Source organism: Mobula hypostoma, chromosome 19 (genome assembly GCF_963921235.1).
Source record: "Mobula hypostoma chromosome 19, sMobHyp1.1, whole genome shotgun sequence".
NCBI classification, from domain to species: Eukaryota; Metazoa; Chordata; class Chondrichthyes; order Myliobatiformes; family Myliobatidae; genus Mobula; species Mobula hypostoma.
In genome coordinates this window covers 38,669,507-38,685,255 of record NC_086115.1, presented here as the reverse complement: position 1 = coordinate 38,685,255, position 15,749 = coordinate 38,669,507, and the positions used below count along the sequence as shown (strand labels likewise).

Below are 15,749 nucleotides of genomic sequence, written 5' to 3'. Positions count from 1 at the left end.
CAGTGACAGAGGTGGTCACAACACTCAATAATGACTGAGTGAAAACTCATCAGGATACGCCCTGAGATGTTGAGTTTCCTAAGCTGGTGTAGGAAGAACAATCTCTGTTGGCCTTTCCTAGTGACGTGCTGGTCCCACTTCAATGGTAATCCCCAGGAATTTGAATGACTCAACTACGGACACAGCCTGATCATTAATTTGCAAAGAGAAGACAGCTGGGGGGCGGGGGGGTGGATTTCAGCAGAAGTCAATCTTCATTTCCACTGTCTTGATGGCATTAAGTTCCAAGTTATTACGACCACACTATGCTGCAAGACAGTCTACCTCTCTTTGATAGCACATCACATCATTATTAGAGATGAGACCAACTACAGTCAGATCATTCACAAATTTCAGGATCTTAATGGATTTGTCAGCGGAGGTACAGTCGTTTGTCTTAAGTGAGAAAAGGGGGGGTGAAAGAACACAGGCAGTGGAGAGCCTGTGCTTATCAACACTTTAGTTTTATGTAGTGATGCAGTGGCACCTCTACTGGCAACAAAGTGCAGCCATACGGATAGACAACGAGATTGGTGAATATCAGCCAATAAAGCGAGGAGTTAGACAGGGTTGTGTTCTATCACCAGACCTGTTCTCCCTGTACAGTGAAAACATCATGAGAACCATACAAGACGTACCTGGAATAAGTATAGGAGGATACAATATCAACAACCTCCGCTATGTGGATGATACCGTACTGACAGCAAACAGTGAAGTAAATTTACAGAAACTAGTATCTACCATCAGAACAGAGAGCAAAAGACGTGGCCTAACCTTAAACAAAAAGAAAGCTGAAGTAATGGTAATATCAAAGAAACCTGATATACCAAACTGTAGGATCGTATCGGGAAATGAAATCCTGAAACAAGTTCACAACTTCAAGTGCCTTGGATCATGGGTAACATCTGATGGCAAATGCGAAACAGACATGAAAGCAAGAATAGCAATGGCAAGAACAGCATTTACAGAAATGAGAAACATCCTAATGAACAAGAAAATAGCAATTGACATCCGCCTTAGAACTCTCAGCTGCTACATTCTTCCTATATTGATGTACGGCTGCGAGTCATGGACCATCACAAATGCAATGGGAAAAAGAATCAATGCAGCAGAGATGTGGTTCCTCAGAAGAATGCTACGCATATCATATACAGACAGGATAACCAACGAAGGAGTTCTACACAGAATGGGAACAAAACGTACATTACTTAAAAAAAATCAGAAAACAGCAATAAAAATTCTTTGGACTCATCATGCGAAGAGAGACATTAGAACATTTAGTTACAACTGAAAAGTTGGAAGGGAAAAGAAGCAGAGGCAGACAGAGAATGGAAATGATTAATGGAATAACATCGTGGTTAGAAACAGAAAGGCAACAACTACAATTCAGAGGGTCAGGGACCGTGATGGATGGAGAGACACGATTGCCCACGCCGAACGGCAAGGCACCTAAATGATGCAGTATAGAATAAGCCCTTCTGGCCCTTCAAGCCACGTACCATCAATCCATCTATTTAACCCTAGCCTAATCATGGGACAATTTACAATGATCAATTAACTCACGAACTTGTACGTCTTTGGACTGTGGGAGGAAACTGGAGCATCGGGGGGGGCGCAGGGGGAGCAAACTCTTTACAGATGATCTCGGAATTGAACTCCGCACTCTAATGCCTTGAGCTGTAATAGCCTCACGCTAACCGTACTGCTGCTGTGGCATTTTCTGTTTGCAGAGGCTCCTGCTCTCAGAGTGCAGAATAGACCGCATAATCAGAGGAAGGAGAAAGGACGCAGGCTCCTTCTTCAGAGCCCGTGTGAAACCCAGAAATGGTCCGGCAAAGTTGAGGTCAGTGGACTTTGCTAAATGCATGGTTACGTCGAGGAAATTATCAAGAATATAGTTAATGACCCTGGCTGTGGTGCTCCTCTAGCAAAGATATTATTCCATGATCCTTACCAGTTCAAAAGGCAAACTGCCACTGAAGGTATTCATACTGGTCAGTTTATCTATTGTGCAAGAGGGCTCTGTTGGACTCCCTGGGTACCATTCCAGAAGTTACCATTGTGTGCTGTTTGGAGGGAAAAACTTGCCCATGCTTCAGGAACTTGCATACTCAACTTTGACATGATAACCTTTTTTAATGATTTTGAATAAGAAGAGGAAAGTGATTGACAGAATTGGCAAATAACACTTGAAGGCAGGGTGATGATCTGTATTACCGAAAATTATGCCATTATATTGCAAAGAGAGAAGTTCTCTAACCAAAGGAGAAGATAACTCATCATGTCTGAGGTTGCTCAGAAGTTATGTACAAAGAAAACAATAGACTAGACATAATAGCTACAACTTTCAATTCTTAGAAAAATTATGCAAGAGATTAGCCAAGGTAACACCGCTACCCAAGATGGAAGAGAGGGATAACCTAACTATAGATCAGTCAAATAATATCATTTGTGGGCAAGTTCAACCTAACATTCAAGTTAATGCAAGCTCATGTTTATGAAATCTGCTCAGATCTGCTGACCTTCAGTCAATTAACTGGGCAGAGGCTCAAGACACACAAGTGCTGACTGAAGTTCCAGCCTTACTCTCCAGTTAAATATTGATCACAGATGTCAGCTGCACCAGTGGATTCCAATGGAAAAAAACCCCAGCTCAAGTTGATACAAGCATGGCAAGTTCATTGAGATCCATGGAAAGAACCAACTGGCCACAGAAAATGTTGCTGATCTTTTCATTTGATTTATTTCCATTGATTGTTTTCAAGTGTATAGCAGTGTTTATGTTTTTCATCTTTACTTAAAAAACTCAAGGTGATGTTAAATTTTAAAGCACCTTAACATTTTAACATGATTCCGATCTTTGAATGTTTGTGAAAGTCACAGCATTGACAGCTCATAAGCCTGGGGACTGGGCCTCACTCACAGTCAAAATCATTCTGGAGACTGAGTGGCATCTTGGATGGATCAAGATACTGAGCTGTACAGTGCCTCACCAACTGGCTGGTGCTGCATTCTTAATGTCAAATTTCGAAAGGGCTGACCCCAACTGGAAATTTCTGGAAAATTACTAGGAGGTCTGATTCCAATAATTCGAAAAAAAATCATATTGCTTGAGAAAGATAATGCTGTGGCATATATTCTGTACAGATGTCCGCTTTAAAACAGTTACCATGAGATTTTGAGGAACTATTTAGATGTACGGTATATGAAATATTGTAGCTAGATAAAAAGTTATAGACACAAGAAGGCAGACACTTTAATATGTGGCCAAACATTTTAATTCCCATTCCCATTCCCATTCCGACATGTCGGTCCATGGCCTCCTCTTGTCCCACAAAAATGCCACCCTCAGGGTGGAGGAGCAACACCTTATATTCTGTCTGAGTTGCCTCCAACCTGATGGCATGAACATCGATTTCTCCTTCTTCTGGTAAAGAAAACTTTCCCTCTCCCTCCCCTCTTCCTCTATTTCTCACTCTGACCTCTTACCTCTTCTCACTTGCCTATCACCTCCCACTGGGTCCCCTCCTTCTTCCCTTTCTCCTGTGGCCCACCCTCCTCTATCAGATTCCTTCCTCTCCAGCCCTTTCTTTACCTTTCCTACCCACACAGCTTCATCTATCACCTTCTAGCTATCCTCCTCCCCCCCCCCCACCTTGTCCCTCTGGCATCCTCCCCCTTCCTTTCCAGTCCTGAAGAAGGGCCAAAACGTGGAGCGTAAATTCATTTCCACAGATGCTGCCTGACCTGCTGAGTTCCTCCAGCATTTTGTGTGTGTTGCTTTAGATAAGTTGTTTGACAGAGGAGTTACGGTAAATGGGCACTGTTGGAACAGGAAAGACATGTTGACAGTACTGTAGTTTATTTCTGGGCTCAGTGCTGATTCTATCTCTCACCTGTAAAAATACAACCAACTATTGACCTCCGCGTACTCTATTCCCACATAAATGTGAAATTTGTTGATGACACTAAAACATAAAGCTGGTATACAAGGAGTGTTAAAGATTTTATTTTAATGGGAGAGATGGAGAGGAGACACAAATAATATGTTGGGTAAGGTCTCCTGAGAGAAACAAAGAAAAACAGCACTAAAAGTGATGAAGCAAGGAAGTTCAGGTGGCAGGTAGAAATGAGTGACAAGATCAAACAAATTGACTTCAGGGTTGAAGTACATCTTTCAGTTATTCCACAAGAGCAAAGCTATCGGTGGAAAAAAGCAATGGGATTTTTTTTTTTGTTTAGGGGGACAGATATACAAATTGAAGGCAGTAATGATTAATTTGTACAAAGCAGCAGTCATGCCACAATTATAGTTTATCCAGGATCAGCAATTACTGACCCATTATAGAAAGGAGACTGATGTTACAGAGAACACACAGCAAAAATTCAGCACAGTGTTGACAAGAAAGAGTAACACAGAAGAGGGAAATATCTAGAAGAAGGCTCCACAGCGGCTACATTATAGCTACTGGATCATGTGCAAAATACACAATAGGATTATCAAATTTGCTATCTAGATTTCAGTAGCCGTAAGTGGTAGCACTTCCTGATAGCAAAATCAAAACAAAAAAAACAAGATTTCTCTATAATACATCAACAAAACACAACTAACAGAAAAAGCGCTTCAATTAAAATAAGAAATGAAAATATAACAGAAAAACAAAATTCCAGGGGCCAAGTGAATGAGTTAAATCACAGTGACTGTGCAATTCATCCTTGGGATAAATGCAAAATATGGGAAAAGTTTCAGGACACAAGTTTCGAATGGTAAACAGCTACAGAAACCATACATTATTGCAGCATAAAAAAAAAGTGTGGTCTTTGTGCTGAGACTCTGATACTAAACAAATCTCACTGTATAAGCCACTATGTGGTTAAGTTTAAAAAATCTATATTGCAAAATCTTGTGTTTTCATTTCCAATCTTCTCACCTTGCTCTCAATAACTTTAAACTGATAGTTTCTCCTCCAGAACTCCCAAACCACAACAATGTATTTCCCATATTGAAATTGTTCCCACCCTTGGTTTCATTCCATTGAATGTAACCTTTACAGCAGCAGTGGCTTTAATTGGCCAAATCTCATTTATCAATCCCTTCTCAGAATCAGCTTCCACAGTCATCACTACATATCCGGAAAGTGTGGAGTTATGCAATTTAGTAGGAAATATATAGGTGTAGATGAGGAGAAAATTTAGTAATCAGAGATACAATGGGATTTGAGGGTTTTAGTTCAGAACTCCATTTAGGTTTGAGTTTGTGATAAGGAAGGCAAATTGCAACGTGAGTATTCATTTCAAAAAGAGTAGAGTATAAAAGTAAGCATATAAAACTGTACTGCTGATGTTTTATAAAACATTAGTCAGACTGCATTCAGAATATTTGAACAATTTTGGGCATTATATTTGAGCAAAGATGTGCTGGCAGTGGAGATGGTCCAGATGAGGTTCACAAGAATGACTCTGGGTATAGAAAGTTTTAACAAATGAGAAACTTCATAACGTTTGATGCCTCTGGATCTGTACCTGATGGAGTTCAGAAGCATGAGAGGTGAATCTCATTGAAGACTACCGAATACTGAAGACCCTGGATAGGACACAAGTCGAGATAAGATTTCTTTTTGTAAGATAGGCTAGGATCTGAGTGCACAGCCTCAGAATAATGAGACATACTTTATTCTGAGATGAAAAAGAACTTCTTCAGACTGAAGGTGTTGAATCTGTTCAATTCATTTCCACTGAGACTAGTGGAGGCTGAGTCACTGCGTACTTATGACAGAAATTGAGAGGTTTTGTTTGGTAAAGTGGTATGGGGAGAAAGCAGAAGAAAGGGGGGGAAAAATCAGCCATGGTTGAATAACGGAGCAGACTTCATGAGCAGAAAGGCCTTATTCTGCTCCTATATCTTATGGCACATCTACGCTTAACTGATGTGGACACAGAAGGCCAATTCTGCTGGTATTCGATGACCCAAAGCCCAGCGCCATGTTTTGGGGAGGCAAGGGACCAACAGAGAGTGGAGGGAGGACTTCTCATTTCTGGAACCATCCTGCCAGCTAAAAAGGGAGGGAACCAGCCTACACCACTTACAAATGCTGTCACTGAGTTTAACAATTTTCAAACCTATCTGACACTCAGTCCAGCTTCAAAACCAGATTTGGCATTCTTAATCTAGCAGCAAACCCTAGGCTTCCATGTTTGACAGGCTTGATGATCAGCATTTCCAGTCAGAAGCACCAGCAATAGCTAACAAGATCAGCCCGATGGTTATCCTAAAATGGAACATTTGAAATTTATTGTTGCTACTTTAGGCCTTATAAACCCCTGAACTCGCACTTTTTAAAACCTAAGTGCATATGCACTCAAGAGAATTATGCACTTAAACCCAAGGTAAATGTGCATTCTTTCCTGGCTTACCATTAAGTATATTTTTCTATTTCGTGTTTTCCTCCCAAGCTGCATTCTTTCACACGACTTCAATATAAATTGCAACTTTAGTCTCATTCCCTGAATCTGCCCTTTGCAGTCACATCACCTTGACAAGTTTTGTTTCTACAGAAAATTTTGATACTCAATTTAACAAAGCCCACAAATCTATCTTCAAGCAACCGGAAATTTAAATAAGAAGTTTAAGGAATCAAATGTTTCCAAAATATATATATAAAATGAACGGCATCTAAGGAACCTACTCGATGCGATTTGCAAATTCCAGGGCCAAATGATCCAATTGTGGTGTACATACAAAATTAACTAGTACAGTAAATCTTTAACTACCTCTCAAAGTCCAACCCTATGTCTCCATCCTGAGAGGAGGAAACAGGCAAGGCCAGCCAACAGGGCTTGGTGAGACTGTATCGGTCAATCCCCTGTACAGAGAATACAATGGATTGCAGAAACATTGATGGACTCCAACCATACCATCGACTGTGTGAGATGTGAGCACATGACGGAGCACAGGGAAAGTCATCAGGATCCTGCACAGCCGACAATTCTTTTGTCACCAATATCCATATTGAGTACCTGGAATGTGAGAGCCGTGTACCAGGCAGGAAAATCCACCATCATAGCAAACGGAAAGAAAAGGTACAAACTATCAATTCTTGGACTGAGTGAAGCAAGATGGAGGTCATCTACAGAGGCTCAACTCCAGCCAGACATTGTGGGAAAGCACCAACCAGGAATCCATAGAGATACAAATATGCAAACGGAAATGGAGGTGGATTGACTACACCTCAAGGAAGCCAACCAACAACATCATCAGGCAGGCATTAAAAGTGGAATCTCCAAGGAAGGAGGAAAAAGAGATGTCCAAAGAACACATGGAGGAGAGACGTCATGGCTGAAGTTAGACAATGGGGACACTGCTAGTCTACCCTCGAGACACTGGCTCAAAACAGAGGACAATGGGACGAGACGTCATTGATGACCGATGCTCCACTGGGAGCTAAAAGCCCAAAAAGAAGAAATTTTTAACTACAGCACATCAATACACCACATTTGCCACTAATCTGAAAATAAGTGTAATATCATTATATGTCCAAATAATTGTATAAACACATTTGTACACTACATGTTTTATGCAAATATATTATCTTTAATTCAGTATTTCACACTTTGCATCCTTATTTCGCAGCCATGTTTGTTTGAGGCAGATTTGAAAGAAAGAAAGATAGATTAGCTTTATGTGTCACACAGAAACATACAGTGAAATGCCCTTTTTACGTCAAATCAAATTGCTGGGCAGCCTACATATGTCACCACATTTCCAGTGTCATCACAGTATGCCCACAACTCACTAACCCTAAATGTACAGTACATCTTTGGAATGTAGGAGGAAACCCAGCAGTTATGGGGAGAATGTACAAATTCCTTACAGGCAGTGGCAGAAATCAAACCCTACACTTACAGATGGTGCTGTAAAGTGATGTACTATCTGCTGCAGAGCTGTACCACCCCATTAGCACTGCCTCTCGATACGTACACACAGGAAGGATTTTTCATTTCAAAAGATGGAGGACTGGAGAAGAAACTGAATATACAAGTTATTTCAGAGGCATTGCATGCAATTTTTCCACTGATATAGACTAAGGACGACTAGGCATACAAACTTAATTCTCGCAATTCCAGCAGCACTGACATAGATTAGTGCAAGATCCAAATGGGTCATTTCTATTTTGCTTGCCTCAGTGAAATACCACCTCAGTGATATGGAGTGGCCTGTGGAAAAGAGGCATGATGATGACGATGATGGGAAGAATTTATTTTGAGACATTTAGTAGACAGCATGTGGACATTCCCTTCATTATTTTGTCTATTTAATTATACTGTTGAACATTATATTCAACAAAATTTAAGGATCGTCATTTTTGGTAACCACTTTTACTAACTAACTAACTTACGAACAAGCATTTAAACCTTTATCATAACTTAAAATTATTTAAAGCAGGTTATTTGAAAGACAAGGAAATTGAGGGATTCTATCAGCAGCGGTTTATAATCAGAGATAGCTAACAGTAACTCATTAATGAGGAGTTGCTGAATTATTTATAATACTTTCCTCCTTCATTAATTATGATTCAAGGATCATAGACATAAGGACATTCAATTCCCTGCCTCATCTAGTGGAGTATTTCTCTGCATCTGTAATGACTTTGGTTGTATTTGAGACCTTTTCACTTCATTGGATGTCAGCTAATTCATTGTTTTAAGGTTCAGGATTGCCAATTTCCAAAATCAAAAGTCCTTTCAAAATTCCAATTAGGTGAACGATAACAAGTTATCCCAAAACTGAAAAAGCAGAGACGTACTCATTGCTACATTAAATAGAAGATGGTCTCCACAGTTGTAATGTAATGCAAGTGTTGTGGGTTTCTATAAAGTGAATGAACTCTAACATCCAAAGACAGCCATAGCAACACATGAAGACAACAATATTACCACAATTGTGGATTATTTTGGTCATCCTCTGTAAGATCAAATTTCATAAACAAATAATGTCTTATTCAAGCTTATAAAAAGAGAAATAAAATGAAATGGGAAGAAAATAAGCAAAAGACAAGACAGAAAGTGTTATCTTTTGTCACTCCAAAACATTCAACTAATTGGAAGAAAAAGACAGGAGCCCGTGAGAGTGGGTCTTAGTTTCACTTTTATTTTAAACGAGGTGTGCGTAGATGACGTGGTGCCATGATGACGTAAGCCATTTACTTAGTTCATACATATAACCATAACAAATTAGTTAAACAACAAAGAATGCTTAATCAAACAAAATATTTACAATATTACTGATATATTAAATACACAACACTCCTGCCTGCTTAGCTATAAACTCCAAATCAATATAGAATGCATGTCAACGTATATACAGACACTATACAGAGCCGTGAAAAAAGCATTCAGCCCACACAAATATTTTCACATTTTACTGTCTCATTTTTAAAAATTTAAATATATTGAAGTGAGGTTTTTTGAGCTAACCTACAAAACATTCAAATCAAAAGAAAAATTCCAAAACCTGTCAACAATTTACTAAAAATTAAAATTGTGAGGCCAAAATAATATTCAATCCCTTTGTAATTACTACACTAGCAATCCTCAGGTGCGATACTGTTTTTTGCCTGACCAACTCACTGAATTATTGGAGGATCACCTGATTAAATACCACTCTCTCTGTAAGGCCCAACACTATGGTAGATTTCCAACAGAGCAAACCAAAATGAAGACAAAAAAGAACATTCAAGGCAAGTCAGGGAAATAATAGTGAAGCACAAATCCAGGGAAGGGTACAAGACCAATCTCAAAGACGCTGAACATACCTCAGAGCTCAGTGCAGTCCATCATGAAAAAGTGGAAAAAATATGAAAGCACAGCCACACTGCCCAGGTCAGGCTGACCCTCTAAATTTAATCGCCAGAGAAGAACGGCATTTGTAAGAGAGGCTACTGTGTCACCAACAGTCACCCTGAGTGAGATGCAGAAGTTAATGGCTGCAACTGCAGATGTAGTTCATGGTTCCACAATCTCTAAAGCTTTGCACAAAAGGAAGAGTGGCAAGGAAGAAGCCCTGGCTAAAAAAAAAAGCACATCCTTGCCCATGAAGACTTTGCAAAACTTTACTTAGAAGGAACTGTGAAGATGTGGAAGAAGGTTTTGTGGTCAGATGAGACTAAAGAGGAACCCTTTAGCCTCAACATTAAGCCGTAGGTGTGGCATAAATCTAGTACTGTGTATCAGCTAGGTAACACCATTCCTACTGTAATGTATGGTGGATGTAGCATGCTATCATCTCCTCTTGGTTTCCTCATCCACAACATCATCTGACAAATCCTCCATTTTCATATCTCCATTAACTCCTTTCTTTTTGGCCTTTGCATCTACCTTTACAAGCAGCTTTTTGTCTCCCACATGAAGTTCATGCAATAACCTTCATGCCCCCAGATTCTGGTTCTTTGTACTCACCAAAGCCGAATGCGTGCAACTTTGCTGAAGCTCCTTGAAATCTCTTCCAGCTTAAACCAAGCCACATTTTGCAAGTAACTGCCTAATTAACATATCAGAACCTTTCTCAGATACATTGCCTACAAAATCTGTTGTAGTCAGAATCACTGCTTTCATTACTTTCATGATTCTTTTGAACAGCATGGTCCTTCCTTGGTCCAATATGCTTTCCAACCAGAGACACAGAGGTTGGCACCAACACCTATTTGCCCTCTGTTGGGAGATGGTTTATGATATGCAGAATGGAGACAGTTGTGGCATCATCTAGTGCTTTCTTAGTTCACTTTGTTGACATATGAGCAGCATTTGGCAGCTTTGGGCCTGAACTCACTGGAATTTGGAAGAATGCACAGGGGTGTCATTGAAACCTACCGAATGTTGAAAGGACTAGATAAAGTGGATATGGAAAGGATGTTTCCTGTGGTGGGGGTGTCCAGAACTAGAGGGCATAGCCTCAATTTTGAGGAGCGACCCTTTAGAACAGAGGCAAGCAGGATTTTTTTTCAGCCAGAGAGTAGTGAATCTATGGAATGCCCTGCCACAGACAGCTGTGGAGGCCAAGACCGTAGGTATATTGAAACCAAAAATTGATAGTTTCCTGATTGGTCAGGACATCAAAGCTTATGGTGGGAAGGCTGGTATATGAGGTTCAGTGGGATCCAGGATCAGCCATGATGTCATGGCGGAGCAGACTCAATGGGCTGAATGGCCTAATTCTGCTCCTAAGTCTTATGGTCTCTATTACAAGGGATGTTTCATGCAAGTTATGGATGGATCTCCAATCAAGTTGTAGTTGATTCAGCCAATCATGTCCCCACAATGCTGGCTCTCCTGTTTTTAACCACGTACAAGCCCAAAATGACTTGTTGGTTGTTACTGTTTCACCGTTACAGATGCCATTCCCACAGGAGTTATCTTTCCTTCAGTATAAGTCCTTAGCTGGATATCTACAGACCTCAGTTTGATTCAAACTCATTTTGTAGAATCACTGAAACAGCCGAGCCAGTGTCCAATTCCGTTTTAACTAATTTGCCGTTCACTTCTGGTGTAAGCCATATTGCTTGTCTATTTTCACATTGTAAATCTCAAGGCTACTCAGTCCTCCATCACTCTCATCATCATCAGATCTTTCATTGCTGTGTATTTAGTATGTAAGAATTATTTGAGTAATATTATAAATATATTGTTTGATTAAGCATTCTTTGTTGTTTAAATAATTCGTTATGGTTATATGTACGAAGTGCATGATTAGCACACATCCTCCGCCATCGTGTATTACAGGCACATCTCACAAAGTAAGAACAAAACTAAGTCCTGTTCTCCCAGGCTCCCACCTTTTTCTCACAATTAGTTTTTTTTTATGTTCTGGAGTTATAAACCATAACAGAAAGCAAATGCAAGAAGCTTGGTTGATTGCAGAGAGGTACAGACATTTATGAATAATAGAACTCTTGATGGCCTCAATACACGGATTGCAGTGTTCACTCAATCTCCTTCTGCTTGGCTGTACAGGAAATAAAATCTGTTATTCTAAAGATCAGAAAAGAAAAGCTCAGTCATATAAATGAAGCTAAAACTTGAAAAGGGAATATTCAAGTCAACAAAAAGTTTAAAAGATTTTCTAATTATTATGGAGAATGTAAAATATTTCCTATCAGGAAACCAAATATCCAAGATTCTAGATTAAAAGACAGAACAAGAAATGAAATAATATTTTCCTGTCTCAATACTTCTAATGAAATGGAACACCAGAGACCCAAGATATTGAGCTTAAACAATTGAAGCCTAAGTCACAATGGCTTCATGTTATCAAGCGCCAATGTGTTGTTGTTTGGCCACTGATAGACCACAATACAGAGTCAGCTGGAGCAACTCATCTCAGTCTAGTCAATGGCTAGTTATTCTATCACTTAGTTTACTGGATTTTTACTGGATCATTGTCTGAATCAAAACAACTAAACTGGCAATCGTCTTTCATTGTATTCAACCAATATGAAGCCATAATGTGCTTTCAGATAAGCACAATTTCAGATTTAGATACCGATATGATATCTAGTAAATTAAATTTGGCAATGTGGCTGCATCAAGCCTCTGTGTTACATTGTTGAGGTGCTAAGCAAATAAGATAGTACACCTTGGATCATAGCTCAAGAATTTAACATAGATAAATTAGGATCCAAACCATTAGTTTGTATTTGTTTCTAGTCTGATTCTCAACAATTTAGCAATATTTCTTGGACCTCAATACTGAAATGGGAATGTGCACACCCTTCCTTAGTACAATTACAATAAATTAATAATTCATTAAACATAGCAGATTGATGACACTAATCTATGATTTTATCCAAACTACTCTGATTCCACTTCTATTGAACGATGTTAGATGAATGCATGAAAACAACATAAAAGATGGTTCAAATGCAGATTTAATATCAAAGGAGGTTCAACTGATTCCAGCAAGAGACCCAGATCTAGTCGTATGCCTTGAGGTTTGCTCCATTCTAATGCCAAGGTTCTGAGTACAATTAATATTGAATTTGACACTTGAGCTTGGGAAGAAAACTACATTTATATCATTTTATCACAAAGTGAAATAAACCATATGTGAAAATGCTTAACTTGTTTGGCACCTTTTTCTTTTCAGTTAATGAACCACAGTGAGATATAGTACATCTGAGAAAGGTTGACAACATCATTTACTATAATGTGAGATACATCCCAGAGGCATATTCAGACAAACATACACAATGAGTCAGAGAAAAGGTAACCACAAATTTAACTTAATGGAGTATACAATGAAAAGATCCTTGAAGGAGATAGTAAGACAGTAATTTAACAAGACCAGGGTTTGGATCCTTGATGGAGAAAGATAAAGCTTCACAGAGAGAACAACATGATGAGTCAGGACTTAAGAATGGTTCCAAACTTCTGGCCAAATAGGAAGGCACTATTGCTGAAACTTGAGGCTCATTGTAGAATCAATACATTCATTGGGGATTATTACCTTTCCAAAGAACAGAGCTTTTATAGCAATCAGACTTCAAGGAATATAACTTGAATGGAAGGGTTACTATTTTAATGCTTATCCTCAAGAAGGAATTTCACCCACAGGAACACAACAGGGATTTAAAGTTTTCCCTTCTTCGACACAATACATACAGTACTTCATCTGAATCAAATAACCTTGTCACAATTACCATTACAAATTGTCCAGGAAAATATATTCTCTCTAATCTCATTACTTCTGTGAAATAAAGTGACCTCCATGAACAGGTTCACCAATAAAGCCCAAGAAATCCCATTAAACCTGTAGATGATTACTTTTCTTTTAGACCAGTTGCAGTTAACTTGATATGCATTTGAAGTGAAAGATGAAAAGTCTTATCACTATATATAAAAAAAATTAACTTCTATCTGAAAGAAAGTAGATGAGTCTAAAATCAAGACACATTCCCTTGGGACAGACCAGAAATTGCTACTTGCAGCATTCATTTAAAATTTTCAGCATGGTTCCAATCAATCTTTCAACAGATTCTTCAGAAGAAAATAGAGGTCCAATGTAGGTTAGAGTAAAAGTGAAATTTTAAACCAGGTAAAAATAAGGAAAAAATGGATGTAAATATAATATTTTCTCCAAGTATTTTATATGAGCAATTATATTGATATCAAGGAAACTTGAGGAATAAAGAGAATTAAGAGGAATTAATTAAAATTAATGACCTCGCCCAGTGCAGTGTTCACTTGGATATTCATAGTTGTTACAGAGATTGTACGGCATGCAAGCAGAATTAAGTTTAACAGGACAGAATAGAAAAAAGGATCGCCTTTAAAATTCCTAAATGCTAGTCAGCTAGAATAATGGACCGAGGTAAATGAACAAGCTCATGAATCAGGAAGGTGAAGATGTTATCCTGAGAAACACAATCAATTCCAGGATACTATCTCTGATAATAAAAAAGATTCTGAAAGACACCAGTACCATACTTAGAAGGTGAGAGGTTCTTTCCTCTGACTGGAGTCCCAAGTCTAGTATCAGGAGAAAGGAGTGAGGAGAATTTCTTCAGTGAATTGTGAAGCTGTTCAATTCTCACTAGTTGAATTTATTCTGCATGAAAATAGTTCGTAGAATCCAAAAGGAGTCAAGGGAAAAGGGAAACGGAACAGGATTATGGATGGGAGGTAAAGAATCAAACATGATCTTACTTAATGATTCAGCAAACTTGAGGGACATGATAGCTTCCTCCTCCTAGCTCCTGAAGTTTCAAACACTGCTCTAAAATCTAGATGGTTTCTGTTATAAGCAAGTATAAAATAAAACGTGCAATGGTTGTGGAAAAGTATGACTAATACGAATCGGAATTGTTGTGCACCCTGATTACCTCTGAAACTTGCATAGAATTTTTTTGTAGCTTTTATTTTATTTATATGGAATAAAAGGAGAAAGCTTTATCTTTCTCCAACAAGGCTCCAAACTCTGGTCTTGTTAAATTACTCTGTCATACTATCTCCTTCAAGAATCTTCTCCTAGCTCAATAGGAGTGGGATAAAGATTGACCACCTTTCATGACTGAACCTACTGCTGCTTATATGGGACTTGATTTATTGCGCCAGATGATAGATTCCACCAGCTGACATATTAAGTCACTCTTGGCAACTTCCATGTCATACTAACTCCTGTAGCACATTGAGGGGACATTGGCATAACCAAAGCTGCTTTATGGTAACCAAAGTAATAAAAATGATTAAAATTTTGCATATAGAGTCATCATAGGGCAGAAAGGAACAGATAATTTCTTATGTATAAAACTTAATAATGTGAGGTTTTATTTAAATTGTTGGAATGCAAATTGAAAGGATAAAGTAAACACACCCTTGAAGATCAATTGCATATAGTCTGGTTAACAAAACTCGAGTTATCTTTTTGCATATTTTAATAAAACTTCTGCCACATTGGTATGAAAAGCTATATATTCTTTCATGATGTACACACCCACATGAAGACCTGTAAGAATACAGACATACAACTTTACCATGCGCACCCCTGCTTTGTATGGTATACTATTATAATGGGGTTACAAATGCAAAATCAAAATTGGGCAGAAAAGAAATACAATAGCTACTAATAAAAATACAACTGACCTATAAATGAATTTGCACCAACCAGTCGCAAGCAATATTAAATAAATTTCTTTCTCATATCCACAACTTGCTGTACA

General features: G+C 38.6%; 1 protein-coding gene across 4 annotated transcripts in view; it reads right to left on the bottom strand.

Moving 5' to 3' along the window:
- The window catches only part of cpeb3 (cytoplasmic polyadenylation element binding protein 3), a 114,146-nt gene that overhangs the window by 61,478 nt on the left and 36,919 nt on the right, over positions 1–15,749 (bottom strand). The gene's annotated exons all lie outside the window — the stretch shown is intronic.